The sequence below is a fragment of the Anas acuta genome, chromosome 1 (assembly GCF_963932015.1).
Source record: "Anas acuta chromosome 1, bAnaAcu1.1, whole genome shotgun sequence".
NCBI lineage: Eukaryota > Metazoa > Chordata > Aves > Anseriformes > Anatidae > Anas > Anas acuta.
This window is the reverse complement of record NC_088979.1, coordinates 93453360-93475986: the sequence shown is the minus strand read 5'-3', so window position 1 is coordinate 93475986 and position 22627 is coordinate 93453360. Positions and strand designations below refer to the sequence as shown.

The window sequence follows — 22627 nt, the reverse complement described above, 5'->3', positions numbered from 1 at the left end:
GTGGAGATAAATAGACCCTTGCAGAAGGAATTGCAACCAACAGGTTTTGCACTTTCCTGTTGACAGGAGAAGCCAGCAGTTTCCTCTCCCTGTAGTTTTCTCTCCCAACTCTATCGGAGACAGGTTTTTTTTTTTTTTACTTGAATCCTCATCCTTGGGACAGCCATATACATTTTTTTTTCTTTTTTTCTTCTGCATTGCTGAAAGACCTTGAGACAGCTCTGTTCCTGAATATGCATACAGCTTCTTCAGCAGGTGTTGGAACAATATTGACTGCTGCACAGACATACCCTGACAGCTCTCTTTTCTTTGATCAATGAACTATCATAAGTATAAGGCATAGGAAGAATGGAGAAGAGTTTTTTTGTCAGAAAGGAAGAAGCATATTCCATCAGTATGCTGCACTAGTCCACTGAAGTCAGTAACTTATGCAATGAAGTAAGCTTGCAGACCAAGTGCAGGAATTTATAGTACTTTCCTCAGAAAGGAGCAGAAGATACTATATTATTGATCCAGATCTTGGATCTGATCAGCTTAGGTTTGGAGGATCAGAAACGAAATTGAGTGTTTAACTTTCCTCTGCAAAACATCACCTACAGTGAGTAAACTTTCCCTAGGTCAAGACAACCTTCTGCTGGGGAGACAACGTGGTGTTGGTGCTGTGAGTAGTGTGTGTGTGTGCTGTGATACAAAGTAGATTGATTGCTATTTTACAGCTGATTTTTGCCTACCAGCAGCTTTCCAGAGAAGCAAGGCTTTGGGAGAACAGTGAGAAAGCCATTAGTGAAGATGAGATGTTTATGTTAGAAAGAACTGTCACTTGCTATGTCTGCTTTTCCAAGAAACACAGACTACAGAGAACAGAGTGACTTTGAAGTACAGATAACCAATCCCCTCCCCCTGTCCCCCAATTCTCAAAAGAAGAAAGAAAAAATGTTACAAACTCCCCTTTTAAAATTACGTTCTCTTTTTCCCCTCAGTTTACATCCAGCTGTACCCCAAACAGGCTGCCCCAAGGTTAGACATTGCCTAAGTGTATTGGTTTTCCTTGTGCTCTTACTGTTAGATGAAGTTACAGAAAGTATTGGAAAGACTGGGAAAAGTGAAACAGTCAAAAACTTAGTTTGCTTTTTATCTGGTAATGGAGATTTCTTTCATTATAACTTCTTTGCAAGTCAAGGGAAGATTTCAGTGGCTTCTGCTTCTAGGCAACATGCTTCAGAGGAGTAAAATATTCCTCCCTTATAAAAGTCAGACAAGATTTTAATTTAACTTTATGGCACACTTGAAAAAAAAAACTAAGATTATTCTCATAGGTGGTAGGGAAACAAGGTTTTTGTGACTGCTGCTGTCTCTCATGGTGGTTACTTGGTTTATGTATGAAGCTTGTCTGTTGGTTAAGATGACATTGTTTGGTATAACAGTATAACTTATAACCACAAACTCTTCCATACAAACGCTGTTGCACAAAAACTATCATGGGGGCCTGCCATTTATCCCTCTTACAATCACTCAATCTATCTTAACAGATGCCACGTTCTTTCCATTTTATTTGTTGTGGTTTATACCAGGGCTCTGTCTGTTTTCCATAAGCTAAATAATGCAACGATCAATGGTTTCATCCACTTTCTTTGCCGAAAGAATTTGCAGTGAAATACAAACACCAAGTTTCTTGCTACTGACTTCCCATTTCTACTTTGTGAAGTTTATAGACTGCAGAGAAAAAAAATGAAAAGAGAGAAATAAAGATGGAAGTGACATTTAAAAAGACTTTTAGGAAAAGAAATTAAAGAAAAAAATCATAATTTGAGCTGGATCAATGTTTTGTTTCAGGTTGTGGCATTTTGATAACCTGGAAACAGTATGTGCAGAATAGTACATTAACTATATTTCCTAAGGAAATGATCCTTATCAATCACCTGTATTTGGCCTCCTCCCAGTCACTTTTGAAACTTTAGCTAATATTTAAGTTTTTAGATCTCCTATAGATCTTCAGTTAGATTCTGAAAGGTAAGTATAGCAAAATTTGAAAGTATGTGGAGGTCTCAAAAATATTAAATTCCTAACAGTGTCATGAAAACAGACTGAGTTAACTACACTATCAGATGCCAAAGAATCTGTATAAGAGGGAGGTACAATAAATGGTGCTCCTAAAACTACCCTTTCACAGTCATATATATTTTTCTCAGATAGCTATTTCCCACAATCTCCCTATGAAGCATCTTCAAAAACATTGCTCCCACTCTGTGTGGAGTCAGAAGGGACGTATGCTTTTGTTTTCAGACAGTGTAGTCATAGCCTGGATCTGACTGATGCCCATTTTTGATAGAAGGACTTTCCATGTTCAGTGACAGATTTGTTTAGATCAGAGTCCATGGCTTTGTCTCCAAAGAAAATTGTAGTGCAAGAAAATAAACCTGACTCAGCTCATCCGCTCATGCTTTTTTTTTTTTTTTTTTTTATTATTATTTTTTAAGTCATTTAGTTGAAGCAGAACAAAAGATTGAATGAACATATATTTAGTTTCAGTTGAGACTTTTTCTTACCTTTGTTTATTTTGAAAGAAATCCACATACACTTGCTGCAATGTGTGCAATGTGAAACAGCTGTACAGGATATTTTACTCTCATCTACATATGAATTTGTTAAAAACATATTCAGGCAACTACAATCTCAGGTCCAACATGACTGAAAATATAGACCAAAAACACAGAAAAATGTTTCCATGTCAACAAATAGCAACTCTTTATGTTGAAATAAACAATTCAGTGGTGTCTAAACTACCATTTACTATGTTATTTCATTTAAGCTACATAATAAAGTACAAAGGTCTATAAACTTGTTTGAAAAGAACGAATCAAATGAATTGCTTTAAAATTGCTATAACTGCTGTATTTTTTTTTTTTATATAGTGAAGTAGGTAACAAAAAGGAACTGTAAGCACCAAAATATTTTGTAAGATTAATTCAATTTAACCAACAGGAATTTCCAAAATATTTTGTGAAGGAAAAAAAAATCTAATTTCAGAATTTCAAAACTGTGATATTTTGTTTGTGAAATTAATACTGAAGTCTAAGAGCATTTTAGCAACAGTTTTAGGATTCAGATTTTCACTTCTTTTTCACAGTAACTTTTTACCTAGCTTTAGGCAACAAATAAGGTTGTTAAGAAGGATTAAATAAATAAACTCAAAATGGAGGGATTATATGGAAGATTTTGTAATGCCTGTTTTGGTCTGGGTAAAGGTTTTCTTTTTGTTTTTGTTTATTTTTTCCCCTTTCCATTTTGTTAAAAAATATTTAAAAGCCTTTTTGTTATGTTCTTATTTTTTTCATATTTATTTATTTATTTTCCAGTCTGACTGAAATCTATTAATCATTCACCAAGGTTGCTTCCATGTTATGACTCTCTAAAAGTAATGTACTTTGAGGGTAACTTGAACCTTACTGAACAAAAAGAAAGATTTGGCAGTGCTGGGTTTTCCTGTTATCCCAGCTGGCTTGAACACAACATGCAGTTTTTGCAAATCCGTTAAGGAGTCTTAATGGCATTTGATTCTGGATGGCTGAATTTATAGTTTAATACAAAAATAAAATCCTTGTGTGGATTTAAATTTTCTTTCCACAAAATGTATGGGTCTTTCCAGAATAGACTGAACTGGTATTATATTTTTTAAATAATGGACATTTTGGATGGTACATTAGCCTTCAGCTAGCAAAGCCCATCTATCTTTATTGAAGCTAGTGAAGCTCAGCATGAGCACAAATAATTCAAAGCTTTAATAGCTTTGAGATGTCTTGAGAGAAAAGAGTTGTTCTGCTTTTCATATATCCCCCAATTTGTATAGGGAAAAAATTTGCCTATGAAATGTATGATCTTTCTTTCAGGGATTTGCTCAGAGACATCAGAAATACAGGTTGCTCTTGTTAGAACTCCTACATGAAGCTATATGCTTGGATAAAATGTGAATTCTGTGTCTTTTGTAGTCAGGTACATGTAGTCGGACTCACTTAAAGAAATAGTTGTTAAAGAAGCTGACCTTTTTAAAAGAAAAGAGCTTCTGTGCAGTAAATAAAAGTATTGAGCCCATGGAAGAGAGCTTTTGATTAATGAATAGGCTGGTAACAAGAACACACTTCTTGTGCATCCAAAAGCAAAATTAAATGGAAAACCGATGGTAAAAATAGAGCTTGGCTGCTTCAGATCTGCTTTCTGTGCATGAAATGACTGGCACATTTGCAAACAAATTAGCTTGTGTGTTGGATAGGTTTCTGTTTTGCTTCTGTTTAAAACTAACTCAAAGCCCATTTATGAGCCTGAGGCCAGACACAGAAGGGTAACGCTTTGCCAGGAATGATGTAGGGGTTCAGCTGCCCACTGTGGTGCCCCAAGTGCAATGGGAGCTCACCTGGCTGATCTAAAGGGTGTGACTGATGGCTTTGTAGGTGGCCAGGCTTTCTCAACAGGGAGAGCAGCTACAAGAGAGGACTTTCAGTCAGGGAACGTAACAGTGCACATGGATTCATTTTTAATGAAAAAATAATAATAAAAAAACTTTTAAAGACCTTCCCCAGAGGTCTGATTTTGCTTTCCCAGTATGTGTGCTGATGTGGGAACATCAGTGAACATGAGTGTATTGGAAAGGAACGAGGATCCTGGGATGTCAGAGATGTGGGGGAAAAGTTGACAGGCAGAATGAAATGTCTGGGCACTGTCATGGGTATGTAAGGGATGCTGTCTCTGAGAGCACTAACAGAGGGGTTAGGGTTGCAGTGGGAGTTTTGGGGGAATGGACCACTAGGCTTATGTATTCTTTCTATCCTGTCGTGGTAGGGCAATTCTATTCTCCCAACTCTATAATGTATATGTTTCTCTTTCTGAAGTCATTGACAAAGCTCTGAGGTTAATGAGTGGTTTGTAAGATGTGGACAGATGCTAAGAAAGATATTTTGTTTCTATTCTGATCAGATGATTTTCCTGCTCATGTAAATACCATGATGAGTTGACATTAGAGGTGATTGGACCTTACTTCATTGCTATAAAATGATTTCTGAGTTCAAATACAGAGACTTATTTTTTTTCCTAGCCTTGCTAGTTTCCAAGGAGATCTCACCATGTAGATTGTCTACAAAGGTGGTAATTAGCCAGCAGCGAGCAAGATGGACACAGAGAACTTCTTGGCAAAAATCAAAATTTCAAAGCAGTTCTTTCTTTCAATGGGTAGTATGCAGAAGCAATCTGATCAGTTCTTTTCAGACTTTGAAAATATATCCTCATTTGCCTTCACAGTATGATTTTTGTACACACCTGTCTTTCAGATTGGTGACTGCACTGGAAAAAGGAAACCGTACACAGATTGATTTGGATAGGATATTTTTTGCAATATTTGGAAATAAAAAATAGGATCTGATGAATTAGTCTGCCTGCCTATAAATAAAAATAGTTTGGATTTATAACTGAATGCTCTGAAAAGTCATAGGGCAGGGAGGAGTAAAGGCAGGTGCCATTCATAAAAAATTTCTCCTTTTTATTTTATTTTTTTTTAATGTTAAACATGCATGGCCATTATATGGGGTGAGATTTGGATTTGCTTTTGAGCGAAGCAGAGACAGAGTTTGAACTTGGGCTGTTTGCTTTTTTTTTTTTGACTGGTGCTTACAACAGGTGTTGGTATTGAGGAAGGGTGAAGGAGGGCTAAGAAAGGTATTAGCTTTTCCTAACTCTCTTGGGAATGCCACCCACATTTCCTTATTAATCTAACCTACAAGTATAGTACGGGTTCTATACATGATGGCCATACTTTCCACCTTGGGAAAAAACATTAAAAAATATGTAGTTGAAAAATATTTAGCGAGTTTGACCCATACAAATAGATTTTAAGCTAGAATGCTTAAAACATAATTTGTCCTGTAAATAAGCTATTTGCCATAAAAATATCTTATAGCATATGTCTTGATGTGATTTTCAGGCACATCTAAGGTGATGCTTAAAGAAAGGCTTTAGAAGAAAAGTTCTTTGAAATATTAATTATGGAAAGGTCAGTGTGGCTGAGAGTTAGCATTAGCCAGACATAATGTGTGGGTAGAAGAGTGAAAAATCTACCACTTTACTCTGACCATTTTATCATTATTAGTATAATTTTTTAAGGATTGGATTAAGATTTTGAGCTTGTCTCTGACTTTCACACCTCCCATATATCCTGATATGGACCTTATTTGTGTTAGCAAATGTATATTTATTTCCATCTACACAGAATATGTGGGAGTCATGTGTGAAATGAATAATGAGGACCTGAGATACGTAGAATACAAAGCAATGAATATGTATTCAGGAAGAGTGGGGGAGACACATAGGAAACTCTTCCTTATCTATATACAAACATTTTTTTTTTTTTTTAATCAGATACTGAGCTCTGAAATGGTGAGTAAACCCTTTATTTTGGGGCTGTTACTCCTTCTGCAGTCTATGCAGTTGGTACTTGGTTCTGAAAGGCCAGTGCACGAAGCTGCATTAGAAACTTTTTTTTTTCTTTTCTTTTTTTTTTTTTTTTTTTTTCTGATGCTTCTCCAAGCTGGCAACAGGGAGCAGCAGCAGAGCAAACATTTCTTTCTGCCTGATGTTTGTGGCTGTCAGTAGACTTGAGACAGTCCCCACTTTACTGCTTTTCTCTGAAAACCAAGAGAGCAGTGAGTTTGTAAACCAGCATTCCCAGAGACTCTGGAATGATCAGAAGCTCTAAAGGAAGATGGAAAAAGCAGTCCTTTCCCCAGCCACAGCTGGCCTCTCTTGGTGGACAGGATCTGAGGGAGCAGGTAAGGTTTACCTGCTTGCAAAAACTGGGCAGGAGGCCTAGATAAGAGTGTTATAATAACGCAATACAACAGAGATAATCTCATTCACAGACCTTCAGAAAGAGCAAAGATATGCGTAATGACGCACACTGGGTGTGACTTGTGCAGGTACCAAGGAAGATGCAGCCTCTTTTCCCTGTTAACCTCTAGGTTGAGCTCTGAGCTGCAGAAGGAGCCAATGCCCTGAACTGCTGCAGGACTGTCCCTAGCATGCAACATGACAAGCACTACACCTTCACCATGATAAAGTATTTATTACCGCTGTCTTCTATAGAGCAAGCTCTACTAGCAACATCTGGCAAGCCATTAATAACAGCTGACTGTGATAAATGTCTGTTAGTTACAACTGATTTCAGCATTTCATGGCTGACCTGAGTGTAGGCAATAAAAATGTAATACTGGTCACATGCAAATTAACTGCAAGTTCCTACTGCAGGGATGCTGTGGCTAAACGGGCAACATTTGGGTTTTCATCTGTGATCTGTTTTAACAAACCAATTGACTTGCTTGCTTTCACCTCCCCTCTCTTGCAATTACCTTTATTATTTGTTTTTATACTTAACATTATTGTATGGCTTGTCTTTTTAAAGCCACCCTATCAAATTGATAAAGAACATTGATTCCTCTCTCATCCTGTCTGTCCTCTTAGTACTGTTTAACATAATGTACTGATGTTATGGGGATAGGCAAAATTAATAAGAGTTAAAAAAATGCAGATTAACACGTGGGTAAGTATGTTTGTTGGAGGCAACAATGTATAATGTTATCTCCATGTCAGTGGGGAAAATGCAATGCTCAGTGCTGTTCACAAAATGCTCCCTTTCTTTGGGAGGCTGAACATGTTTAATTATCTGTGGTGTTATCCTAGGATAATTAACACAAAGAAAGGCAGCCTGGGATCCCCCTTAAGAGAAGTTATATTTTATTATATACATATACACATATATATGTATGCTATTTATTATGTATATTTCTCAATCAACGATTTCAGTGTGGAATTCCAGGGCACAAACTTTGCTGGGCATCAGATTCAGTGGCTTTAAAGGACCTTTTTGACCTTTTAGTCAAAAGGACTTCTGGCTTTTTTTTTTTTTTTTTTTCTCCACCACCTCCTCATAAAGCCAGCACTTCTTTCAGTCCCATTAGATCCTTTTCCTACTTAAACGTGAAATGAAACTGATGGCCTCTGGTTAAGAAATTTTGAGCTGGAAAATTAGCTGATATTCATAGGAAGGCAGGTTTGTGCTCTGTTTTCATATGTAAAATCAGGGCTAGTAACAATTATGCAGTTCTGTGACCCAGCAAGGCACTTGAGTCCGGACCCAATATTGGCCTCAAGTCCTGTGCGACGGGATTAAGTGCTCAAAGTGTTTCCAGATTTAAAGGACAGGATGAACCTCCCCCTGCCACACTCTGTACCTGTGGCACCTTCACACTTCTGTCCAAGTGGCTCTTGCTGAATCTGGCCTGGTGCTTTCACAGAAGACACGCTGCCGATGTGCTGGCATTTGGCACTGACAACTGGGAGTCAGCAATTGTCAGAAAGGGGGAGCCGAGCTCCTAGCTGTAGCACTCCTGTTTTGGGAGACTGTTTTTTACTTTTACAAAGCACAAGTGCAGAGGAGAAAGGATGTAAAAGCTGTCTCTGTAACATAGTAAATGTTGTGAAGATAATTTCCCATGATTGAGGCTCTGCCAAACTCCATGCTGTGGGCTATCCAGGTTCTGGTAGGTGCTTCTGGACTCACTGTGCCTTCTAATTTCAAGCAGTGGATGCATGGGGCAGGGAGGCTTGCAGGGGAGGAGGAATGGGAAGCTTCTTGCCCACAGGAGTAATGTGTATTTACACAGTGGGTGTACTTGACAAGTGGCTTTTTTCCACTTGTATCTGGGTGCTGAGAAGGAAGCTCTACCCATAATGCTCAAGAAAAGAGCAGCAGACAGGAAAAAATAACTGTCCTGGTGAAAGGACCTTGGCTTTATCTGGTCATCTCTGTGGGTCTGCTTAGTGCCATATGTGCAGATGGGAGAACAGGGGAAAGGCTGCTCACACAGCTCTTCCCACTGACTCTGTCACCCAGCCTACTTACAGGGTGGTGATTCTTAATTTTTTAGTGCTTCCCCAAAGGAGTGTTTGACAACCCAAAAGCCAGCTTGTATTCAATAAACAAAAACAAACAAACAAACAAACAAACAAAGAAACAAAAAGAAAAGGAACTATATGCAGATGTCTTGTTAAAATAGTGAGAATGACTTTTCTATACCATTTGGCTTGCGCACAAATACAGTCAATAGAGAAGGAAGGGAATGAAGATACGTTTTCTGGTGTCTTTTAGGATAGTTGGCACAAGAAACCTCTCTGACATTTCTATGTGACTTTAACATGAGGAGATACATGCAAGTTTCTGCTTTGGATTTACACTGGCTAATATTATTTGCAAGATTACTGGAAAATCTGGCTTCACTCTGAAGGGTTTGCTGATTTCTGAAAGCCTGACATATTCCAATGCTTCTTTTGCTTGTGTTTGAACAATGCAGTTCAGAGGTGGGTTTAGCATTCCGTGTCTTAGCATTATGTTAATAGGAAGTTGTGTGAAGTTAAGAAACTGGTGCACTGGACTGAGGATTGGCTGGAAAACTTCTCACACAGGGATGCAGAAGGCTGTACTCTTAAACAGTCCTTGTGTACATGTCCTCACAGAGCACTTCACTGCTTTCATACAGACTCAGAAGCATCTATATCTCTAGTTTCTATTCATTGTCTCACTTCAAAAGCTATAAAGGAACTTTCATGGTACAAAACCAAAGAGAAATGCAACTAAGGAAGGATAACATACTGTCAATGTAAATATTTCAATGTTGCAAGGAGAGCAAGAATTTACAACATCCTGTTCCTACTACAGAGACAAGTAAAAAGATCCTCTTAGGATCTTTCTGCTGGTGGTTTATAGAGTCCTGAATACTTTGATAAAATTGTGTAAAAGTAACAAATGATTCACTCATTTTAATGGCCATGTTAATATTTATTTTTAATAGATCCACTTTGATGAAGACAATCAGACTTTCTGCTAGTTGCAAATTTTAAGGAAACTTCTTATATGGAAATAAATATTTGAAGTATTAGATTCTTTGAAAACATTCTGTTTTTCTGTTGAGCCTTGCAACCACCAATATGAGACAAGTGTGCTGCTCGGTCTGTTGATTAGGGTTATTACTAGCATTTACTTACAATCTATGGTTTCTTCTATTTATGTATTGATGGATGTATGGTAGCCCTTTGGAGTGGAAAAGTGAGATGCTCTGAAAATGGAGGGAGTGTTATAAATGAAGGGTTTCAAAAAGGTAAAAACAATGAGTATAGTTTAAAAGATGTGAGACAATAATATGTTAGTTGCAATGGAATAAATCAACAAAGAATTCTCAGGTTGTGTGCTGGGATTTGTTTCTTATGTCTTTTCACTAGGCTTTTCATCTTCAATAACTTTTCTGTCTAAAATAAAAGAGGAATATAATTGATTTCCAAGTTGCACTGGGATGCCTCTGAATGTAAAGGCAATCTGGATGTTCTGTTTTTCTTTTCTCTTGTCATATTTCTTTGTATTTTTATAGCTCCTTCTATTTTTAGAGCTATGTAGCACAGGTTTTAGTTACGGAAATGTTGGAAATCGATTCTATCTTAGTATGTTATATTTTCATGGTGTTTTCTGAACTGTGCACTATTTCCAAAAGAGTTGTCAAGGTACCAGTCATGCTAATGTAATTTATCAGTAAAAGCACCTTGAACATTTTAAGTTATCAGATGGTAAAGCGTCCTCACCAAATATGCTAAATACTCTAGCAGCTATTCAGCTTTGTACTTTTGGGCAAAAGTAGAGTTCTGAAAGACTCTTAAATCTCTGGGCTGTAGATGGTATAAATCACAGAGGATAAATTAGTTACAGCCAATGAGAAATCAGAGAAGTCAAAGCTGAGATATTGGTCTGCCTTTTCAAATACAGTTTACTACCTAGACGTTGTCTAAACAATGTCTTTCAGCAGTCAGTACCTGGTATTAATGTAATTATTCATGCCAAGGTAGCTGTTAACACTATCAATATTACATCTTCTTTCTATTGTGCAATCTGTCAGCCTGCCATAGCATTTCAGTTGAGGCAGTTTGCAGATTTATATTGAGTACTAACCTAGTGCATACACTATAAATCCAGTCACCTCCTCTCAGGCGTACTCTTCTAGGTAATTCTTTTTCAGTAAAAAAAATTATCCTTTCCCTTCTACAAGCTCTATCTTCTAAACTTTGTCTCAAGCCTTAGAGAAGCTAAATCTTTCCTTTTGTGGAATTACAAAGTTAAGCATTTTGGCATCGCTGCAATTTTATTTACTGTGACTATTTTTACTTTAATTTCACATTGTTATTTTTTCCAGAATCTTTCCTTAAAATTTTGTGTTTTCAAGCACACCCAGTGTTCATCTTCTGCTACAATTTCCAGCACTACCAGACCTAGTTAGCTGTGTAGGTCTATAAACATTCACTGCAGAACATAGAATGTAGGCTGCAATTTTCACAGTAAATTGTAAGATTATTCCTGGGAATAAAAGTATATTTAGGTGTTAAACCAAAACTTCATCCTATAACTTTGTATTGATTTTGTTTATTTCTTGAATTGGAGGGAAGTACCTGGGAGAAGGAAGCAGTACAATTACAGTTTCTATTGTCTGAGGAAAATGCAGAGCTTCTTCCACCTAGAAAATTGAGTGCTAGTGTGAATTTAATTATCACACTCTGCTCCCAGGAGCATTCTGTCTGCAGAACAGTCAGGCAGGCCCTTTTCTTTTCTTTATTATTATTTTATTTTTATAATTTTTGAGACTAGAGTCTTTATGCTTCCCTGGCTTGCACATTTGAAAGTTAAAATTTTATCACTGAGTGTGAAGACTATGTGCTGGTACTTACTTTTAAGGCAGAAAATTTCTATGTTGGGTCTGTGTTTTCCATTTTGCCTTTCCAAGAGGTTTTAGATAAACAATTTCATTAGAGTTGATTACATACAGGTCATACAGCCTTCAGCTTGTGTGTTCACGTACTGCTCTGGCTGTCTTCTGTCCCCTCTAGTGGCTGGACAGTGGAAAAAAACTGATACATGTTTTTAATACTTCTTTTCTAGTGTTTGGAGCAAACATCTTGTGTCAGATCTTTGCTGGGACCTTTTCCATTTGTGGAGCATACAGCTGATAAGGAAAGACCAAAATGGAAAACAGATATGGAGCTGAGTAAGAGATATGACATACAAGGTGCTTTTAATTCAACAAAAAACTAGTGTTCCTCCAAAATTATATCAGAGAGAGCACAGGAGTTAATTTCTAGAGAAGAACTTGATGATTTTTTGTTCCTTTATTTTCTATTCATATCTCATGACACCATAACCTTCATAATATGAATCTTGACTTCTTGAAACATACTGGAAAACATTTTTTTTTTCCGGAGATTTTTCTTTCGATTCCACTTTTCCATGATGAAACAATCCTGGAGAGTTTGCTGCAAATATTCAATATGTTGTATTTGAAATCGGGGTTCTGTTCTCCAGCTGGGACTAGTCATTTAAATCTCATGACACTATTGCTGTTCCTGGGGTGGAGAGATAGAAGAATGCAAGAAAGCTCTGAATTTGTCACTAGAGCGGGGAGCCACTGGAGTGTGTCTGGGATCTCCAAGCTAGTGCACTTTTGCAGTGCAGAGCAGTGCTCTGTTGCATGGGCACACCAGCCCAGCTCCAGAACCAGCTGTTAGCATACTAGTGCAGTCCATTGCCTGAACCTCTAACCAGAGGAAGCTACCTCTTGCTCATGGTGGTCTTGTGCGATTTTTGTTAAAAAGGTTTGGCTTTGAACACTGGCAGTGTTCTGAGAGAGACCAGGTTATTGCAAGATGCTCATGTTACTGCAGAGTTAGCCTTAATCTTGTTATGTTTCCGATTTTGTAATGAAGGATGAAGTCTCATCCTTTAGGAAGTGTTTTGCTCATTCACAGCTGTGGGGAGCCATATTCAGCTTTCTTGGCATGGATATTCAATCCATTTGACACAAAATGAAAACTTTTCTGACAAGTGTCTGCAGTCTTTTTATTTAAAAAATTATCCCATTTGCTTTTAGCGTGCTTTAGCCTCAGGATGCTGTTTAGGAAAAAAAACAACACAGCTCTCTAAATTGATATCAAAAGTTAATGCTTACAGGCTATTAAAAGGAAAAATAAACCTGCCATTAATTGGGAAGTAAATGGTGATTAAGAAAAGCATGCACAACTCAGTTTTAAATGGATTGTTCAGTAGTTAGTAATACCTTGCTGCATTTCTCTTCCTAGTCCTGGGAAGATAAAATGTGTTAAATAAATTACATCAAAGACTTCTGTCCAGCTGTTGTGAGTTCTACAGGACCAAAACTAGACTGCTGTGCATTAGTTTTATGGATAGTGGCACCTGACTACCAGTAGACTTGCATTCACCTCTGCACTGGTTGAGGACCATGTTATCTACCTCCCAAACTATAGGCTGAAGATTTCAAGTGAAATCTAGCAAGTTAATGCAAAGTTTAATTTAAAAAATATTAACTTTTATTAGTAGAACTTTATCAAAGCATCTTGACAGTGGATTTTCTTTTTCCTAGTGTATAAAGATGCAGAAACACAGAAGGAGATAAATTAGATGTCCAGCAGCCAAATCTATTAACAGATTTGCTCCGTTAATCCAATTTTCCAAAATGGTTTTTTTTGGAAACCAAAGTGTTTTTTTTTTTTTTTTTTTTTTTTTTTTCTATTAATGATTTAGCAAATAATGAGATTGAGTCTCTTCTCAGTACTGAGCAAACACCAACATAATCAATTTCCACTTTGATTAAGTCTAAAGAAAACCTTTTAGATTTTTGTAATTTTTTCTCCCCAGTACGGTAAAAATAACTTCTCAGGAGTACTTTGACTTCTTTTGCTGCTTGCAAAAAGAGACAGACTCCTTATTTGGGCTGAGGGGCTGAGTCACAGAAATCTGAACATATTCCTACCTGATAACCCCATCTAGACTGATTTTCATTCATTCTATAATATCCGTGAGATAGATTATTGCAAAATCTAGTAGAAATGCTTTGTAAAGGTTTGTTATCAAGCATGCTTGGATTGCATCTGAAATAAGTGCTTATTAGGTAATCAGTCACCTCTAAGGTGCATCCTTAAATTTTAACAAGAGCTCAAAGTAAAAACATAGTAACAAGATTTTGAAATTGGTAATCTACAAAAGTGAGATTAATGCTTTTAATCATGTCTTTAGTTTTGCTACCCAGTTGTCTTAAAAAATCAAGAAAATTTCATTGTAGTATGTTTTATCATGCATTGGATCTTGGCAGGCAGGTGTAATTCACTTGGGACTGCTATCAACACACACATTTAAAATAAACTGGTTGCTATCAAAGCTGTAAATTAACAGGCTTAACAAAACTAGATACCACAGGTTCCATGGAAACCAAAGTACCTGACTGAATCAACAGAGATGTAAAGTCAAATACATATTTCTTCCTTTTGATTGTCCCTTCCAAGTAATTGCCAGAGCAATTAAGGTTATACCTGCAGTCTTTGGAGGCCTTTAAGCTAGGTACAATTTTCAAGGTTTAAAAAAGTATGGAAAAAAAAAAAAATACACAAAAATACAACCAATCTACCAACCAACCAAAAAACCACAAACCCAAAAACCCCTAAGAGTGTGAGAGCTTTAAAAAATATTGTAACATTGAAAATGTTTGAAGCTTTTGTTTTCAGTTGTCTCTACTCCTAGCATAGAAATGATTTCCTGATCATTAGTAGGGCTTTGTCTGCTGCCTGCCAGCACTTGAATCACAAAATACATTGTTCTTCCTGACCACAGGGGCACAGTCCTGCAATCCAGCCCTGCACATGGAATGCACTACAGCTGCAGTAGGAGTTAGGTGCCTTGCTCTGATTTACTGTGGGCTAAACACTCTTCCATGGTGGGTCAGAAGGGCTCTGGAAATCATCTAAATTTCCCAGAATGTGCTTTCATTTCCTAAGAGAAGTAATCTAAATCTGGATGCAATAGATGTGTGGTATGAAATTGCAATGTGCAAGACACTTGTGGTATTTGTGCTCCTTTGCAAATATAAACTTGAACGTAAGACTGTTTAAAGATTTGAGGTCAAGCTGGCCAGGGAGCAATTGCTATTTCGTGATAGCTTCTGCAATTTTTGTGACTACTTCCAAGGTTCTAAAGTTTTCCTTCTGCACTGAAGGAAAATCAAACTCTTAAGAATGTGCTTTATAAAATTCATTGGTGAAGGACCTCCATTTTTGTCTAGGAAGGATCAGATTTTTCAGCTTTACTTCCTTTCTGCAATCCCTCTGAACTGATAGCCCAGTTCGCAGTCTTAAAAGCTCCACTCCGGTGCAAATTTCCCTGAAATTGGAAACCAATGTAGTAGGCATTTTTACTCTTAAGAAAAAAGTTTTTTCAAGGAATTTCTTTGTCAGAACCACTCCAACAACTTTGTGTGCCTGGCCCCTGCTCCCCTATCAAGCTATGCATAGAATTTTTGGAAGAACCTGATGGATTTCTGGACTTTCCTCTGGCTCTCCTCATGGCACTTTACATAGAGCACAAAGCCACCAGAGGCAATATAATGAGCCATAAATATTTTGTTCAAATTGTATAGAAGCTGTTGAAGTTTTGCAAAGCTGTTGAGCCAACCTGGACTCTGGGAGTCAAAGAAGTCAGGAGGGTGAGGAAGAGCAAGACATATACTTCACTGAGAGAAGTGCAAAATGTTTCCACAGCTTTACTGTTCCTATGTTGTTTTCTATCCTATATTTAATCAAGCTGCTACTAACGTCAAGCTGTTTTGTCTTTTCACATGAGAAGTGGCATATTGTAGCACTGTTCTGAAAAATAGCCAAAGTCTATATGAGATGAAGCTGTGTCTAGAACAGCTTCTTCTATCCAGGAACTGCCAGATGTTGTGCCCTACATCACAACTAAACTAACTGCTGGGGATCAGGGGAGTAAAGAATGTATTTTTCTGGGATGAGCAGGCTAATCAGCCAGGGTGTTGAGGTTTTCTGGGTTACTTCTGATATAAGAATGCACTAATGTGACTATTAAGCACGGAGCCGTCTTTGATCTATGAATCAATCATTCAGTATTCTTGGCCCAATGAGGGCACATCTGTTCCTCTTTGATCCATGGAGCAGACTCTGATCTGATAATCTGCTTTCCCCAGGGCGTGTGGCTGGTCACAGTCTGTTAGGTGGACACAAGATAGTTGCCTTAGCAAAGACTAGGAGCTTTTTAAAATCCAGGAAGTTTATTGGTCAACATATAAGTTTGTCAATCCCATTTGCTGCTTAGACTACCTAGACAGCTATGGTATGTGCCATACATTAGGCATGATCTAAAATTTCAAGTTCGATGTTTTTGGGTGACATGCAAAGTACAGATCAGTCTCTTTTCTCTTATAGCTGGTGTATGGTGTTATAAAGTGCAGCACTACTACTTCACTTTGGTCACATCTGCTCTTTCAATGCATTCACTCTGGGACCTGTTGGCACCTGTCACTCCACCCCTGATGACAACATTCGGGTGGATTGACCTGTTCTCTTTTGACTGTTACCCAAACAGGCATGATCCCATTGCGCTGTGCTGCCTTGTCCATCTCTCCTCGTGCTTTTCACCTTTCTCCATCCAAAAATAGTCCCTGTTGTTTGCTTCTAGGGAAAAAAATAGCAGTTGTGCTAAATAAAGCCTCTCCATATTTGTTCTGCTTGGTCCTAACCTTCAGTGAAGAGGGGATGATTTAAGGGTTGTTTGTAGCCTAAAATAAAACAGTAGTAGTTGCTGATTTTTATTGCTTGTACTGCAATGATTCAATGTATTAGGATGAAATACTATTTAGAGTAATGAAAGGAAAGGATACTTCAGTGACAGCATTGATTTTCATCTAACACAGAATAATATCTAATGTCGGCACAATGCAAATCACAGCCAAATGAGATTTTCACTCACTGCAACAGAAAACTATTAAAATGCAGTACTCAGTAAATGCATTAACATATGGTGATACAACTGTGATTCTGTCTGCACTCCACAGGGCTCGTAGAGAACATGCTAAACTCTTCCCTCCCCCAGCTCTTTAAACAGAAATTTCCTAGTTAAGAGAAGAACAAGTAAGTACATGTAAAGTGTGCTTCTGTTTCAAACTCATGTTAATTCTGATTATTCCAATTCTGACTGTGACTCCAGTTGCCTAGGGTAAAAACTGGATCTATCTTTCACATTTATTTTAATTTCCTTTGGATGCTTCTTTGCAACATGTTCCATGGCAAAACTTCACCAGCCGTCCAGGGAGATGGTGGAGTCACTGTCCCTGGGGGTGTTTAAGGAAAAGTTGGACGTGGTATTAGAGACATGGTTTAGTGGTGCTATTGGTGGTAGGAGTGTGGTTGGACCAGATGATCTTGAAGGCCTTTTCCAACCATAATGATTCTATGACTCTATGGTAAACACTGTTTGAAAAACTAAATAAAGACCCTCCACGACTTCACAGGAAAGACTGACCTAAAGGTTATTTCAGTTCATTCAGTGGCATTTTATGGAAGGAATTAAAAAGATGTAATATTAATCAGGATGGCAGTAACCATACAACCAGAATAGTCCTGACGCTTGTCTTCCAGTCTCATACTTCAGGTACAAATAAGACTCCTAAATGAGATTCCTCTTCTGATTAAGACAAAGCATAGAAATTCTGCAGCTGGTGAAATAGATTCTCAATTTTTGGCTTCTCTACTGAGAAGCACATGTAGGTACAATTTTGCACATAAGTGTTTTTGTATTCTAGAGAATTGTGAAGAAAGGTGGAGGGGTTCAATGTAGTTTTGGTAATTCACCAAAGCCTCAGAAACATCCTGGGTGCTTTATACAGAATTTCAAATTTCTGGTAGACTCAAGCTCTGATCAAATCTGTACAATCCCTGTAATCATGTGTAACAGTCATTTAGACTCTTAGTAACAGGCTTACAGGAACACACATGAAAAAAATGCCCAGAAAGAAAGCAGGACAACAAAAAGAAACTATTCTGAGAGTCATAAGAGTAGAAAAAAATAAGAAAAGGCTTTATTGCTACCTGAAGTTCCAATCTTAGGGCTTTCTAAAAGGAATACAAATAAAAGAACATATCTCCTTCCTTTCTAGCAAAACCAGTCTGCATCCTAATCTGTCAGGGTTTCCAACAGATGCCTCAGCAAAGCCTTTTGAAAACCAAAAATTAACTTTTATCATGCCACATTGCAAGACAGATATTTTAAAGTTTTAGGTCTTCTAGCCATAGAATGCTTTTTAGGGGAAATCTCTCTTGTGCACACTGGTAGTTCATAGCACAGCTGGAGCGCTTTTGGCAAATGAAAGGGCTATAATGACATTGCTGGAGTTTTGTGTTGCCTACCTCTCTGTAACCACTGGCACAAAGCAGCTCTGAGAGCTCTCCTGCTGCAAGAGGATTTGCAGACTGCTGGGGGAACAGGGAGCTCCAGAAAGATAGCTGAGAGGGAGGAAATTGATCCAAGAGAAGGCACTGAACCACTGCAAGTGGATGTCCCCCTAGGAGAAGTGAGGGCAGGGACGTGGTAAGAATATAATTACAGGACATTTGCTTCCACACTTGGATACCACTGAGAGCAAACTCATGGCTGTCCTTATCACTGAAAGTGCAGATAGGGTACTATGGGTACCACCACCTGATGGAGTGTTAGAGGTGCCCTGCCCTGCTGCTAGGGCCAAGAGGGCCACAGCTGTGATACCTATGTGGCTGAGGATATTTTCCATACTTGGAAATACCAGCCACATCAGCTACTATGTGTGGGTTCCCCTACAGCAGGCTTAGCTTTTGTGCTGCATTAGATGCCTTCTCCTCACAATACTTAGAGTGTGGTGCAATGAACAAAAACCCCTGTATCACTGTGAAATTGTGACTGTACCACATTGACCTTTAAATCATTGGGCCTAAGTTAATGAAGTAAGTAACTCTGTCAGTGTTAGAATGTGTGTTAAGCTGAGGTAAGTATGGGTTAAAATCTGTTGTTCTCAAGAGGTCTGAGAAAAAAATAGCATAAGGAATGAATCTCTGGCTGGTAGATACTGTCTTCACTAGAGCCTTGTTGATGTATAATAGCTGGAGATCTGATGCAAGGCATGCTGCTAGAAGTACTGTGGGAAGACAAAAATAAGATTTCAAGTGAGGAGAACGCTCCATGCTTGTAATTTAAATAATAACTACATATGCTTTTGCTAAAGCTGCTTTTTTTTTTTTTTCTTTTTTTTTTCCTGATTGTTAAAGTTGTCTAGATCAAAATTCCTTGTGGGCCATCAGCATAATTGCATCAAATAATAAAGCTGGAGAAAAAGTCTATAGTCATAATAGAATGTCAAAGAGTAAAATGATAACAGAGTCATTAAAGCCCATGCCAGACAATCAGAAGCTATTTCCATTGAATTTTAACTCACACTGGGACCAGAAATTTGCTGAAACACCCGCTTTTTCCCACTAAAGTGAGTGTAAGTTCCTGCACTGTCAGATTTGCTGCCTTTGTTGTGCAGTAGGTTGCTGTGCTGAAAGTGCTTTTTTAGCACAATTTAAAAAAATAGGCATCCAATAGGAAATCTGTCTCTCTTTTTAGGTACTAGCTGGTATACACCTTCATTCTCTGCATAAGCCTTTTGATATTTTTGTTTCTGAAAAAGATTTTTTCCATGTTTTCATTGTTTATATGGAGAGTATATGGAAGACTACATAGTAAGGATTTCTGTAGGATTTGCCTTCAAAATCTACCAGTACTAGTTTTAGATATTGCCTGGATTCAATGAAATAAATATATTGATTTTTTTTTCCTTCTGTCTTCTGTGATAAAGGAGGATAAAATAAAATTTCCCTGTAAGAGGGATACTTTGAGTATCCCAAGGGAAATATGATAAGGACACCACCTTGTCTTCAAATAAGCTGAAGAAACAAAATTCAATTCATGGCATAAACAAGGTTTCTAGTAAAAAATGAGGTAGTCATTTTTAATTCTGCATCTGCCAGATGCTATCAAGAAATATGTACTTTGTTTTATTGAGAAGAGATATTACATTGTTTGAACAAGTAGCTTGATTCTGTTGGTCTCCAGTCTGTATTTTGGAAATGGATGAGAAGAATTTGCCTTTTATCACAGATGACCAGATCCGTATGTACCTCACCTCAGCAGAAGACATAACATCTGTATACCAGAAGAACCTCCCATGAAAAACTTTTCACAAATTGCTCAGATTTCTTCTGCTGAGTAGTGCCAAGACTACAAAGAGAATTAAAGTAAAACTTCACATCTTCCATGATGACAGCCTCCAGGTATTAGCCATAGACAGTATGACACTCAAAAACACAATAGACTGAAAGCATCTTGAATGCTCTGTCTTTAATTTCAGCAAGGACAGTTGTGAAGAGCAAGTCTCCAGAGCTGAATGTTGGACATTGCTTGCTAGGTATCTCTTTGGGGTGTAGTCTAAACGTTTCTTGCTTATTTATATGAGGGGAGTTTTGGGTTGTGCTAAAAATTGACTCTCTTTCACCAGCTGCTCTGAGTCTTCTTGGCTAAGGTGTCAACTCAGTCTCTTGATGATGCCTGTATTTTTTTCAACACTGGTATCCTGATTACTATAAAGTGCTATATTACTATAAAGATCCCTCTCTTTGCTTTGGCCTGGGCTGCAATACACAGTTTCCACAATGGGAGTCACATGTCACAGATTACATGCATCTATGCACACAGTTAATGTAAACTGGCTACACTTCACTTGTTTGCCCCTGAATACTACCTCCTTCTCCAGCTGTACAAGCCTGCAGGTAACAGATAGCTACCAGAAAAACATTTTCCCATCAGGAAGCAGGTCAACAGCTGCAAACCAAGACATTTGCTCAGCAGATCTTTCTAGTGCAGATACAGTTCTTATGGCTTTTAGCTTGATTTACACATTCTGGGAGAGGGCTGGGGCTCTGCTCCAGCAAGATTTGGGCTCTGTGGTTGGCAGGGCCAGGACACCACTTGTTGAGTGAGAGATGAAAGGTTGCTCTGCCCCAGCAAGATTGCAGTATATAGGACTGGCATGCTGTACAGTACAGTATGATGGTGAGGAGTGAAAACCCCTTCCAAAAGCATGTGCTGACTACCTTTTAAGGGTTTTGTTGTTCTTGTTTTCCTCCATGTGCCAACTGTATGACCTAACACACAGATTTCCCTTTGACGTGGAGAACTGTTTGCTGAATAACACAACTCCATCCTTCATTTCCTGGCTGTCTGCTCGCCTTCCCCCACCTCTTTTCTAACAAAACATACATTCTTCTCTTCTTTTGTGCTCAGATCTGCATACGTATTCTTTGATTGCTAAATTTTTCCTACATTAATTGGTTTGATCAGTTCCCAGATGTTTATTTGCATCTATATGTACATCCCAGCAGTCCTCCCCCCACTTTTATAAAAACATATAAATATTTGAAACAGAAACACATGAATGTAATTTTCCCACTTTTGGTATTTTTAAGAAGTACTTCAAATATTGCAATGTGGTGGGAAAACAAAAAACAGCAGAACTCACTCTAAGATGTAGCACTATTACTTGTGCGTTAACAGAAAAGAACTGCACTGTTTCTAACTTCAAACGGAGTTTAGTGTTATGCTCCTTCAGCATATGGAGGGGTTGTTTGATGCAGACTTGATTAGGATTCTCTTGGGATCTATTCCACATCTATTCCACATCCTGCCCATTTGTTTCCTTAGACAGATATTGCACACAATCCCCCTCCCTTCCCTCTGGAGATGGCTCATTGCCCTCTGTCTGAACTGCTTTACAAGGACAGTGGTAGGGAGCGTGTGGTGATGATGACGAAGACTGCATGCCAAGCAATGGATGGTTCCTATAGGGGAAAATGCAGTCTGCAGACACCCTGCCTCCGAGTCTGACATTAGAGGCAGCTTTTCTCCTTATCTCTCAGCACTTACAAATGTGCTGTTAGGCATATCTTTTGCGTGAAGTGCTGGGTTTGAAAGCTGAGACAGGTGCAAGGAAGGATGAGATGCATGGGCAATTTAGGAGCTACAGTATACGTGGGTACAAAAAGAAACAGTTCAGCAAAAAAGCTGGCTTTCTATTCTGGGGTTTTGTTGCTTTTTTGTGTCTCCTTCATTCTGAGATAGTACTCAGATGTATTTCTTCTTTGTTCTTAATAGTGGCAACTTTCTTCTGGGCTTGCATAGAAATCAGAATCAGGAAACAGGAAGAAATTATGGGACTGGCAAGCCTGTGAGCCATAAAAGAAATCTAAACAAGAAAGAAGTTATTTATTTATTTTTTTTTTAAACAGGGTGGGAAATTGTTCCTTAGGTTACTCCCACATGGAATGTAAGGTGAGTCCACATTGCCTGCAGAAGGAAATTATATCCTAATAGATCAACTCATATAATTGGGGACAAAAACAAACAAACAAATATGCATTTAGGCAGAAGAGTTATTTTTTAGTTGGGAAATGGAATGTAGGAGGAATACATTAGCAAATTAATAACCTCTCTAAAAGGGTAACTGGATGAATTTTTCTTGCAGGTGTTATATAGAGCTTTTGGTCTCTTCTGGCCTTAAAAACAGTAGAGGAAGTAGGAAAAAAATCACCTTCCAGCAGAGAAGACCTTATATTCCTTTTTGACATAAAG

General features: G+C 38.1%; 1 protein-coding gene and 1 long non-coding RNA gene across 4 annotated transcripts in view; one reads left to right on the top strand and one right to left on the bottom strand.

Annotated features, from left to right (window-relative positions):
* KCNJ6 (potassium inwardly rectifying channel subfamily J member 6) overlaps positions 1-22627 on the bottom strand; it is a 162052-nt gene that overhangs the window by 53267 nt on the left and 86158 nt on the right. The gene's annotated exons all lie outside the window — the stretch shown is intronic.
* LOC137859281 (uncharacterized) overlaps positions 1-22627 on the top strand; it is a 50286-nt gene that overhangs the window by 9042 nt on the left and 18617 nt on the right. For both annotated transcript variants that reach the window (XR_011098221.1, XR_011098220.1), the window contains exon 1: positions 1-22627. This exon is cut by the window's left edge and continues 9042 nt beyond it. This is a non-coding gene — a long non-coding RNA (uncharacterized lncRNA).